Source organism: Rhipicephalus microplus, chromosome X (assembly GCF_043290135.1).
Source record: "Rhipicephalus microplus isolate Deutch F79 chromosome X, USDA_Rmic, whole genome shotgun sequence".
Lineage (NCBI taxonomy): Eukaryota > Metazoa > Arthropoda > Arachnida > Ixodida > Ixodidae > Rhipicephalus > Rhipicephalus microplus.
Window position 1 is genome coordinate 334055544 of NC_134710.1, and position 12317 is coordinate 334067860.

The window sequence follows — 12317 nt, forward strand, 5'->3', positions numbered from 1 at the left end:
GTCTGTCTGTCTGTCTGTCTGTCTGTCTGTCTGTCTGTCTGTCTGTCTGTCTGTCTGTCTGTCTGTCTGTCTGTCTGTCTGTCTGTCTGTCTGTCTGTCTGTCTGTCTGTCTGTCTGTCTGTCTGTCTGTCTGTCTTGCCACCCACGACATTTAGCTCTCCTGGCCATTTGAATGATGGGATCTATACCGAAATTTGTATGGCATAACATGACTGCATAATGAGCGTAAGAGACATTCATGACATCTATGTTTTGAGTGTCATGATTTACATGTCATGGTGTTGCTGCTCCTGCGGTGGTTTTTTTCACGTGACATATCGCAAAACTGGTATGGTATGACATGACTGCACGGCGAAAATATGTGACAGGCCCTCACGTGGAAATCAGGATATGCGTGTAATGTAAAAACATAAATACATGCTGGCTCATGAGGCGCTAACGGTTGTTTCGCTAGCTTCACATACACCGAATGTGGTATTACGTGACTTGAATGGATGACCAAGGTATGTAACTAGTGCAAACATGATAATCATGAGATACGTGTCATGTAAGAACATGACTACATACGACAGTCATGATGCGCTCACGGCCGTTTCTCTACCTCCCCATATAGCAAATTTGGTATTTCGTGACGTGAATAGACGACGAAGATAGATGACACGTCCAAACATAATAATATTGACATGTGTGTCACGTAATACATGACTACACGATACGCTCATAGTACGATCATGGCCGCTTCGCTAGCTTCTCATGCACCAAATTTGGTATTACGTGACGTAAATGGACGACGAGCACAAATGCAAGGCGCAAACATGATAATCATGACACGGAAGTCATGCGCAGCGTAATATCATGGAAGTAATGTGCCGCATAACACTACTCAGCGTGTTCCGCGCTCATAATGAAGGGCGCTCACGATGAAGTTCTACGGATTGTTATGTAACAATTTAACCAATTTTTCGCAATTTCGTTCGTGTTGGCATGTGACGGCGTGCGCTCGGAGTAATGCAACTTCTACATGCACAAACAGCGTTTCTCTGCCGGTAATAAAACTGCTGCAGTCAGCACGGCAGAAAGCCGGGGATATCGATTGCAGAACATCGCATCTTCATGGAGCGAGATAAAGGCCAGCGGGACGTGGAACGCCTTCGCGCGTTTGCGGCTCAAGCTAAGAGCCTCTACCTCTCGTGTGGCTGAAACGCAGGGTGGTTGTGCATGCATGGGCATCGGCTCAGGTTACCATATTACTGGGGAATGCTCAACGAATCATTTCTTTTTTGAATAGATGACGCATTCAATTACTGCTTGCTGATGCCCTCCTGGAGCGGCATTTATAATACACTTTAGCAGTTGTAGGTTAACAACTTCTGTTACCACCACAGTTAAGTAATTATTGTGGGTGATAGTCACAGGGATGGAGATGCGCTACTTGGCGTGAAGGTCGATGCATCCTGGTGAAACACTGCATTTGTAGTGTCGTCACCAGCATTAATCATTGTCATTTTCGAACCATCGCACTGGCTCTCGCAGAGGCAGACAGTACGAGGTCGCACTCCTGGTGGTTTGGATGCTGCGATTCATTAAACTAGTTATTTTACTTATACAAGCAATACACTACAAAAGGTTCGAAAAAATTACACCTACCAGGCCAATGCTTTGCATTAGGTTTGAACAATCATATGAGAAAAGAAGCCAAAGAAGCCGTCACCGCGCACTTCAGGCATTCTTTAATTAATTACAAATAATTGGTTTTTAATTTTTTCAATTAGCTTATTCTAGTTTAGGCCCGTGAAACTCAAAAAATATTACAGGAAAAGAGTCACTCATTACTCGGCCATTCATTCGCTGTCGCGAGATGAGTGAAAGAAGATCAATGAGGAATGACAGAGAAAAATCCTCAAATTTTTTTTCAAGAATTTGTAACAATTCATCTTAAAAATTAGTTTACTATAAAATCAAATATTACTTTTTAAGACAGCTGAATTATTGACCGATCGCCCAAAGTGGGTATGCTCCTCAATTGAAGATCAGCAAGAACAAGAACAAGAACAAAAAACGAGAAGGCCCCGATTCCGGTGGACATGAAGAAAGCCCAGAAGGAAGTATGCAGAGACTGGGAGATTGCGCCGTGCTTCGTCAGGTATTGATTCAAGAGCGAAGATGAGTACGAGATGGCGGCTGAACACTGCCCACAGCCCGATCTTAACCTGTACGATTGTCAAACGAGCCACCATGAGATGTCCTATTCTGGCAGCAAGGAGCGCTCGGTGGCTGCATCTCAGCATTACCCAAAGAGCCCCACGAGCTGGAAAACCATCAAGTATGCTTCCAACGCTTCGGTGCTTGTGTTCACTGACACAGAGCGAAGTGGTAGCGAGGCTATCACGGACCCACCTTCACGGGTAATTATCTATGGCTGTCCTCGGGGGAACGACGTGGTCAGCAAAGACGCTAGCGGCAGCACAGCTCAGGAAGCTGTGACCACGTGTCCGCTGACGCCTCCGTGCCTATTGCCGTCAAAGAGATAGGCCCCGACGCTGCCGCCGGTGCGCTTCATCTGTGGTCTACAACACTCGCGGCCGCGACCAGCGCACATGGTGCTACCTCTACCGGACCAGGCGCTGTCGGCGAGATGTTGGTCGCCGAGGCCACTTCGGGCGGCAATCTGTGGGGTCTTTTCCTGGCTAACGCTGAAGCTCTTGTGGTACAGACAAAGGAGGCTGTGATGTCTTCGGGGGACCACGAGACGGGCGACTCCTCCCATGCATCCGAATCAGACGCCAACACCACACTGTACATGGAAGAGCAGTGAACAAGCCGACCCTCAAGCAGCCCTGGCTAACCAAAACTGACGTCGCTGCGGGACTACCTGGTCAAGCGCAGCTGCTCGCAGCAAGGTACAAGGACTCGCTGCTCTTCTGCGCGTTCTCAATTAGCGACCAGCGTGAAGCGCTGCCACCACAGAAGCACTTCCGTGGCGTAGAGACGTACGACCAAGGTGGCAATGACAGTGCCAGCAAAGGCAACAGCAGCCGCCCGAACCATGCAAGGTGTGATCACGTATCCACCGAGACCTGCGTGCCTTTAGCCGAAGAAAATGGCTTTCAACGCGCCCATCGCTGCCCTGCATCCTTGGCGTCCCTGAGGGGTGCAGCAGCTGCGGCCGAAACCCGCGTACAGGGTGCCACCGCAACCGGACCCAGTGCTTTCTGCAACTTGTGGGGCGCAGACGCTACTACGGGCGGCAATCCACGGAGACTTTTCTTTGCGACCACCAAATCTTTCATGAGACGAAGGAAGGAGGCCATAATGTCCTCGGTGGACCATGACATGGGCGACTCTTGCCATGCAGCGCATTCGAACGCTTTCCCCACGCTCTACATTGAAAGGCAGCCCCAAAAGCTGGTGCTCAAGCAGCGCTGGCTGGCCGAGTCAGGGGCTGCCATTGGACGTGCCATAGGCTGCCATTGGAGTCACGGGCTGAGTAACACACGCTACCAAACTGCTGGTGACCCCTGCAGCGGAGCTCGGAGCAGTGGCGCCTTCGGGACCGTGTTGGTATCTCGCCTTCGTAACACTGCTCTTCTGCGCTGTCCCACTGAGCGACCAGTGCGAAGAGCTGCCACAACACCAGCCCTCCCTCGGCATGGAGACATAAAACCAAATCGGCAATGGCAGTGCCAGCGTATTCGCCAGAGCAGCCCGACCCATGCAACGTGTGATCACGTATCCGCCGAAACCTGCGTGCCTGCTGCCTAAAAAATGGCTTCCAACGCGCCCGCTGCTACGCTGCATCCGTGGCCTCACTAAGGGCTGCAGCGGCTGCGGCAGAGACCAGCGTACATGGTGCCACCACAGCCGAACCCAGTGCTGTCAGCATCTTCTGGGGTGCAGAAGCTACTGCGGGTGGCAATCCATGGGTACTTTCCTTGCCGACCACCCAATCTTTCATGAGACGAAGGAAAGAGTCCATGATGTCCTCAGAGGACCATGAGATAAGCGACTCCTGCCATGTGGCACATTCGGACGCCTTCACCGCGCTCTACATGGAAAGGCAACCCCGTAAGCCGGTGCTCAAACGGCGCTTGCCGGCCGAGGCAGGTGCTGCTCTTGGCCCTGCCGGTCCATTACAGCTGTGCACCGGAGAGGAGCCTGTGATGTCTTCAGGAGACCACGACACGGGTGACTCCTCCCATGCTGCCGAATGGGACGCTGACTTCACGACACTGTACATAGAAAGGCAGCCTCACAAGCCGGCCCTCAAGCAGCACTGGCTAACCGAAACTGACGTTGTTGTGGGACTTCCTGGTCAAGGGCAGCGGTTCGCAGGAGGGTTGAGGTACTCGCTCCTCTTTTACGTGTTGCCTCTGAGTGACCAGCGGGAAGCGCTGTTATGGTGGCAGCACTCCTTCGGCACGGAGACATACAACCAAGGCGCCAACGGCACTGCCAGCAAAGATGCCGGCAGCAGCCCGACCCATGCAAGGTGTGATTAAGTATCCAACGAGACCTGCGTGCCTTTAGCCGACGAAAATAGCTTCCAACGCGCCCATTGCCGCGCTGCATCAGTGGGCTCACTGAGGGCTGCAGCGGCTGCGGTGGAAACCCGCGTACATGCTGCCACCGCAACCGGACACAGTGCTGTGTGCAACTTGTGGGGGGCAGAAGCTACTACGGGTGGGTATCCATGGAGACATTCCTTTGTGACCACCCCATATCTCTTGAGACCAAGGATGGAGGCCACAATGACCTCAGTGGCCATGAGACGGGTGACACTTGCCATGCAGCCCATTTCGACGCCTTCCCCACGTTGTTCATTGAAATGCAGCCCCGCAAGCCGGTGCTCAAGCAGCGCTTGCCGGCCGAGGCAGGGCTGCCATTGGACGTGCTGGTCCAGTACAGCTGTGCACCAGAGAGGAGGATGGGATGTCTTCAGGGGACGACGAGACGGGCGAATTCTTCTATGCAGCCAAAGCGGACACCGACTTCACACTGTACATAGAAGGGCACCGCCACAAGCCGGACCTCAAGCAGCACTGGTTAACCGAAAGTGATGTTGCGGTGGGACTTCCTGGTCAAGCGCAGCTACTCGCAGGAGTGTACTGGGACTCGCTGCTCTTTCACGCGTTCCCACCGAACGACCAGTGCGAAGCGCTGCCACTGCAGGAGTACTCTCTCGGCATTGAGATGTATGACCAATGCGGCAACGACAGTGCCAACAAAGACGCCAGAAGCACGGCCCTGGCAATCTGTGAATGCATCTCCACCGACACCTCCTTGCCTGCTGCCAACAAAAAATAGCCTCTAAAGTGGCCGCCACTGCACTGCAACCATAGTCTTTAACACTGAGGGCTTCAGCGGCTGAGGCTGAGACCAGCCTACATGGTGCCACCGCTACCGAACCCGGTGCTTTCGGCAAGATCTTGAATTCCGAGGCCACTACGGGCAGCACTTCATGGAGACTATACTGGCTCACGCCCAAGCTCTCGTGGGACCAATGATAGAGGCCGTTATGTCCTCGGGGGACCACGACACGGGTGACTCCTGCCATGCGGCCCGCTGACATGCCCACTTCACCAGGCTGCACTTGGAAGGGCCGCCTCACTTGCCGTGCTAAATCAGCAAAAGCCATGTGAGACTGGCACTGCCGGAGGACCTCCCGTTCAAGTACAGCTCGTACTGAAGGGGACAACGACTCGCTGTCCTTCTACGAGCTCTGAATGAACGAAGGTCAAGCACTACTGCCACCCGAGCCGTACTCATTCAGCATGGAGAAGTGTTCATGTCTAACAGGCGTGATTTAATCTCGTCTACGTCCATGGTTTGCGACACCGAGCACCGGCTGGCCGAAGGTGCCGCTAACCATGGATGTTGTAGTTTCTTCCTTTCACTTATACTTTTTTTATTGCCGATGGCTGAGGCAGTAAAATTTGTATACTATTTTGCTAACTTCTTCCCCGAAAATGACTACAAAATGTCTCTTTGTTTAGAAAGCTTTCTTTTCGTTTACTTATAAAGCAGCGCATGTAGACAAGCACAAAACGAACGATAGGGACAGTGTCCCTGCTGTTCGTTTCGTGCTTGTCGTCGTGCGTCACTTCAAACTAATAATGAACTATCACCAACTCGCCCATCTTTCGACATATTTATATTTATGTTGTATGCTATCGGCCTTCAAATGATTGTATTGAAAGGTTTTTACATGGTAGAGTCCTTGGTAAACTTTACTCACGACCATCAGCTAAAGCTAGGTTTTTTGGCATTGATGTAAATATAAGCACGCCTAATTATGATAGAGTAAAAAATTCACAGCATATCCAAGGAGTTATTGATGATGAGCGGGGTGAAGTGTCCATCTTTCTGTCTCTGTGTCTGTCTGTCTGTCTGTCTGTCTGTCTGTCTGTCTGTCTGTCTGTCTGTCTGTCTGTCTGTCTGCCTGTCTGTCTGTCTGTCCATACGTCCGTCCATCTGTATATCTGTCTGTCCGTCTGTCTGTGCGCTTGTCTGTCCGTCTGTCCGTTCGCCTGTCTGTATGACTGTCTGTTTGCGGCCTGCTTGTCCGCGCATTCTTCCACGCGTTCACCCGTGCAGCCGACCGACCGTCCATGCATGAATCCATTCCTCCGTCCATTCATCCATCCATCCGTCCATGCTGCCATCCATGCTATCGTCCGCCCATCCTTCCGTCAGTCCGTGCGTCCGTCTGTCCATCCGCTCTTTTGTCTGTCTCGATCTGTTTGTCTGTCTGTTTGCGAGATACTGCTAGTTACACTTGATGCAGGACAAGGGTAGACTAAGAGGAGCTTCGTCCCTAAATGTTTGACTTCGTGGCCAAAGCAAGTGGATTGTGTAACCCTACAGAAAGACTAACACGTATTCCTGCTCATACGTCGACACTGCTCGACCTCTTCAAAACAAAACTAACAAAAGCCTCGAAGCAGTATTTTTTGTTTTCTGGTTTTAGTCGTAATCTACTGTTTTTTGTTATACAGAATTGCACAGTAAACAAAAAAGTTTGTTTCATATTGCGCAGCTGATTCTTGAAGAAGATAAAATAAATTCAGAAACGTACTTCAAAAAAAAAATCAACAGTAATGACGTATATAATCAAAATCACACAAACGAAGCCTACGATGTATTTGAAAACAGTTATTTTAACTTAGAACACATATAAGCTTTCCCGTGAAACTAATAAAAAATCGGCGTCGTATCCGGAAGCCATATATTACACCTCTTAATTAAAATAAATATAAAAAGCAAGCTGTAGTATCATTTCAATAAAACAAAAGCCTTTTATGACCTTAATTTTAGCAGGTATGTAATGTTAAGAAACGAAGTGTTCACTACGAACAGTGTTTTAGGCCGGCAAATAATATATATATATATATATATATATATATATATATATATATATATATATATATATATATATATATATATATATATATATATATATATATATATATATATATGTGTGTGTGTGTGTGTGTGTGTGTGTGTGTGTGTGTGTGTGTGTGTGTGTGTGTGTGTGTGTGTGTGTGTGTGTGTGACGCTACAAAATGGAGACACGTCGTGGTCCAGGTGCCATGCGTTTATTCTAATGCACGCGCACTTCCTCTTCGTCGGCTTCTCCTAGAATCACCTTGTTAATGCGTCACACTTCCCCCTCCCCTCGAGAAAGTCTCAGTTCAGAAGGTTCAAAATAACGCCGCAGTTTGCTAACATGAACAATGTCAGAGTTTCTACGTAAGGGTAGCATGGAGCGGTTGATCTCATAGTTCACTGTTGAGACCTTGCGTAGAATCTTGTAGGGTCCTTCCATGACGGAACTCAGTTTGCCGTTGTTGGGATGCCATGGTGTCTCGTAAAGGACAAGGTCACCGACTTGGAACTCAATCGGAAGAAATTTTCTATCATAAATGACTTTGTTCTTATTGTGGTAGGCGATAGAATTGGTAACTGCAGTTTTTCGCGCTTCTTCGACAGTTTCTTCTCGTTGTTCCAGTACAGTAGGATAAGATGGAATTCCATACATCAGGAAGGAAGGTGCGTAGCCGGTCACGTCGTGGGGTGTTCTGTTGTATTCGTCAATTACCTCCGGAAGCAGCTTAGTCCAAGACTTCTGTGGTTCGTCATTGATTTTACATTTAAGTCTCGTTACGATAGTCTGGTTTGTCCGCTCGTTCATGCTGTTGCATTGTGGATGATGAGATGAGGTAAATAGTTGGTGTATACGATTATGTTTTAAAAACTGCTTGAATTTTCCTGCGGTAAATCCTGTTCCACGATCTGAAAGGTGCTTCCGTGGTTTTCCAGAAGAAAAAATTGTTTTTAAGCATGAAATGTAGGCGTCGCTGTTCTCACTTTTATGAGCAAACGCCCATACGTAGCGAGTCACATGATCAATAACCAAGTGTATAAACCTTTTTGACGAGCCATATCCAGAAAATCCTCCAATGGTGTCTATTGCAAAGAGGTCGAAGGGCTCTTCAGCTGGAGGCAGTGATTCAAGCGTCCGAAACTTTTTTGTTTTCGTCTTTTTGCATCTCTGGCATGTATCACAATGCCGGATGTAAGTGGAAACATCGGCTACCATATGCGGCCAATAATATCGCGGAGACAGGAGTGATAGCGTCTTCTTCACTCCGACATGCCCAAAATGTTGATGTGCATTCTTCAGAATGGTTGGGCGTAGTTCATGGGGCACGTATATTTTCCGTAGTCCTTTTTTTTAACGATGATGATGTCATTTTCTAATGAGTGCGTTCCTTTTGAACGATCATTGTTGCATCGCTGAAGGTCGTCGTGTGATAGAAGATTAACTATTGGGGCTCTGGAGAGCGCATCTGCTTCGACATTACTTGCACCCTTTTGATGTTTGATGTTCACATCAAACATTGAGAGTTTCAAAGACCACCGGAAGAGACGACCTTGAGGATTTTTAACATTCTTCAGCCACTGGAGTGCAGAGTGATCTGTTACAACAGTGAATGACTTTCCATGAAGGTAGCAATGCCATTTATCAATGGCATCTACAATGGCAAGACATTCTCTTTCTGTAATAGCGTAGTTCACCTCGTGCTTAAGTAGTTTGCGGGAATAATAAGCAACAGGATGTTCTTTGCCTTTGTCATCAGGTTGTTTCAGCACTGCACCAATGCCTTGGCCAGATGCGTCACAGTACACAGTACATGGTCTCGAAGGGTCGTATATGCGAAGCACCGGTTCTTCAGTTATCCGCTCCTTCAGTTCACGAAAGGCTTGCTCGCATGCTTCTGTCCACACCCACTTGCTGCCTTTGTGAAGTAGTTTTGTGAGTGGAAGAGCGATGTCGCTGAAGTGGGGGATGTACTGACGGTAGGTGTTTACAGCGCCCAGAAAACGCTGGAGATCTTTTTCTCGTTTTGGTGTCGGAAATTTGAGTATGGCAGCCACATTACTTTGCTTCGGTGTCACTGTTCCTTGTGAAATTCTGTGGCCAAGGTATTCAATGCTGCAGCGTGCAAATTGGCACTTTTTTCGTTTGAGTTTTACGTTCTCGATTTTGAGAGCTTTCAATAGCGCCTCAAGGTGTCGTATATGATCATTAAATGTCTCTGAGTATACGACCACATCGTCAAAGTAATTCATAACATTGGTGAGCTGATGTTTCGCTATTATTGATTTCATGGCTCTTTCAAATGTAGCTGGAGCGTTCTTCAACCCAAATGGCATTACCAACCACTCAAAATGACCATCAGGCGTGACAAATGCAGTTTTCTGAACATCGTCAGGATGTATTTGGACATGCCAGTATCCCGACGTTACGTCCAACGTAGTGAAAAACTCCGCTTTTCCCAAGTGGTCAAGAATATCATCTATACGTGGAATTGGTTGAAAGTCGGGTACCGTTATGGCATTGAGTTTCCGGTAGTCAATACATAGACGAGTGCGTCCTTCACCTTTCTTTTCTGTTAAAATGACAGGTGCGGCGTAGGGCGATAATGAAGGCCTCACAACACCTTGCTTGAGGAGAACATTAACTTGTTTGTTGATCTCCACTTTGTCTGCCTGTGAACATCGGTATGGTGCTCGACGAATAGGGACAGCATTGGTAAGTGCGATCCTATGTTTCTCAGTAGTGATGCACCCAATATCTGTCTGAGATTTCGAAAATATCTCGTTATACTTGCTTAAAAAAGAGTCGAGCGCCACAGACTCATGCTATGATAAGTTTTCTGAAGTCAGGGTTCGCATCAGTGGGGCTTGAATGGTTTTCTTTTCATTGTGATGCGGAAGGTTCATATTCTCACGTGCTTGTGTCACTGACTTGCTTTCCAGATTTAAAGAAATATTGAAGTACGAAGCGCTGTCTAGGCCAAGAATTAATTGCGCTCTCATGCCTCGCAGCACATGTGCATGAACTTCCTTTATGACGTTCCCAATTTGTAACTGAATGTTTACGCGACCCAAAGTTCGAATGCTTGATGCAACTTGCTGGACTATGATGCTGGAGTCTCTCATCAACTGAAGTTTTAGCTGTTTGTACACATCCTCGCTGATACAAGTAATTGTTGCTCCTGTATCGAGAATTGCATTTACTAGCTTTCCGTTGACGAGAGCACTGAAGTGTATTAGTGAAACTCTGGGTCGCCCTCCTCGTTTCCCCGTTCAGTATCAATAGCGGACACATTGCCGCGGCGCGGACATTCGTTGTGCCAGTGAAACTGTCGTGGGAAACCAGCAGCTAAGCAGTATCTACATTCGTTTCATGGGACACGTGGTTGAGGAGTTAATGTTGGTTGCTGCGATCTGCTGAAGAGACGCGGAGCTCTTGATGCGATACTAGCGTTACGAGTAAAGGAAACTCCTCTCACCCGTTTTAAAGATGTCTCGACCCGTTGAGCAGCGGTGAGCCACTCTAATGACGGGTTGAAAGACAGTCCGGTGAGCGCCAAATCCACATCAGGAGGAACGCCATCAGTCAGTCCAGAAATGATGTGGCACTCTTTCAGGTCAGCCAAGGAACCCAGTCGCCTTTTCTCGTCGTAGTAGTCCTTGATGGCCTGCCCTCTTTTCAGTCGGTATTGAATGAAGAGACGGAAGGCATCTCCGTCAGTCGTAGCAAAGCGGGCTTGCATGCCACGCTTGATATCGTCCCAAGTTGTCTCGCCGTTGCCGAAAATCTCTGTCAGGTACCACTTGAACGCTTCCCCTTCAATGTATTCGCTGAAGTGACTGACTCGATTGCGGGGAGTCCATGACGCCTCGGCTGCCTTCATGTCGAAAAGAAGAAGCCACTTGTCGATGGGGACGTCTTCTGGTGTTCCCTTGAACTTCTGTATGTTGAGCGGAGGCTTTGGCTTAGCCATAGCACGTTGATGAGGTTGATCCTGTCGACATGTGTGACGCTACAAAGTAGAGACACGTCGTGGTCCATGTGCCATGCGTTTATTCTAATGCACGCGCACTTCCTCTTCGTCGGCTTCTCCTAGAATCGCCTTGTTAATGCGTCACACACACACACACATATATATATACATATATATATATATATATATATATATATATATATATATATATATATATATATATATATATATATATATATATATGAAATCTAACAGAAAATAATGCCAAGGAAAGTGTAGGGAAAGCTAATAAACCGAAGTGTAATGTAAATGTGAAGAAAGAAAAGTGGGTAAAAAGAAAACTTGCCGTAGGCAGGAACCGTACCTGCGACCTTCGAATAACGCGTTCGAGGCTCTACCACTGAGCTATCACAGCGGATACCCCCCTTCCCCAGCCACTTCATTGAATATATATGTGAATTTAAACGTGGATGTGTCAGTTAGTGCCACCAGTAGCCAAGGTGGCGAGTGTGGCACACTTTTTATGAGCCTGTTTGGCGTCACGTAGCGTGTGAACTTATTACGAGGTAGCAGCTGACCAATGGTCCCTTATATACAACCTGAACGCACCAAGTCTGCCAGTACGAGACCCTCGTTAATGAATAATGGAAAGAAGTGTATACCTAAGGGCTGGTTTCTTCATCTTTGACACAATAATAATAAGATCTAACAGACAATATTGCGAAGGAAAGTATAGAAAAAGTTATTAGACCGAAGTGCAATGTAAATGTGAAGAAAGGGAAGTGTGTGAAAAGAAAACTTGCCATGGGTAGGAACAAGACCTGCGACCTTCGAATTACGCGTTTTATGCTCCACCACTAAGCTACCGTGGTGGCTATCTACCCAGCCACTTCATTGGGTATATATGTGAATTGAAACGTGTGAATGTAAGTCAGCGCCACCAGTAGCCACGGCGGTGAGGGT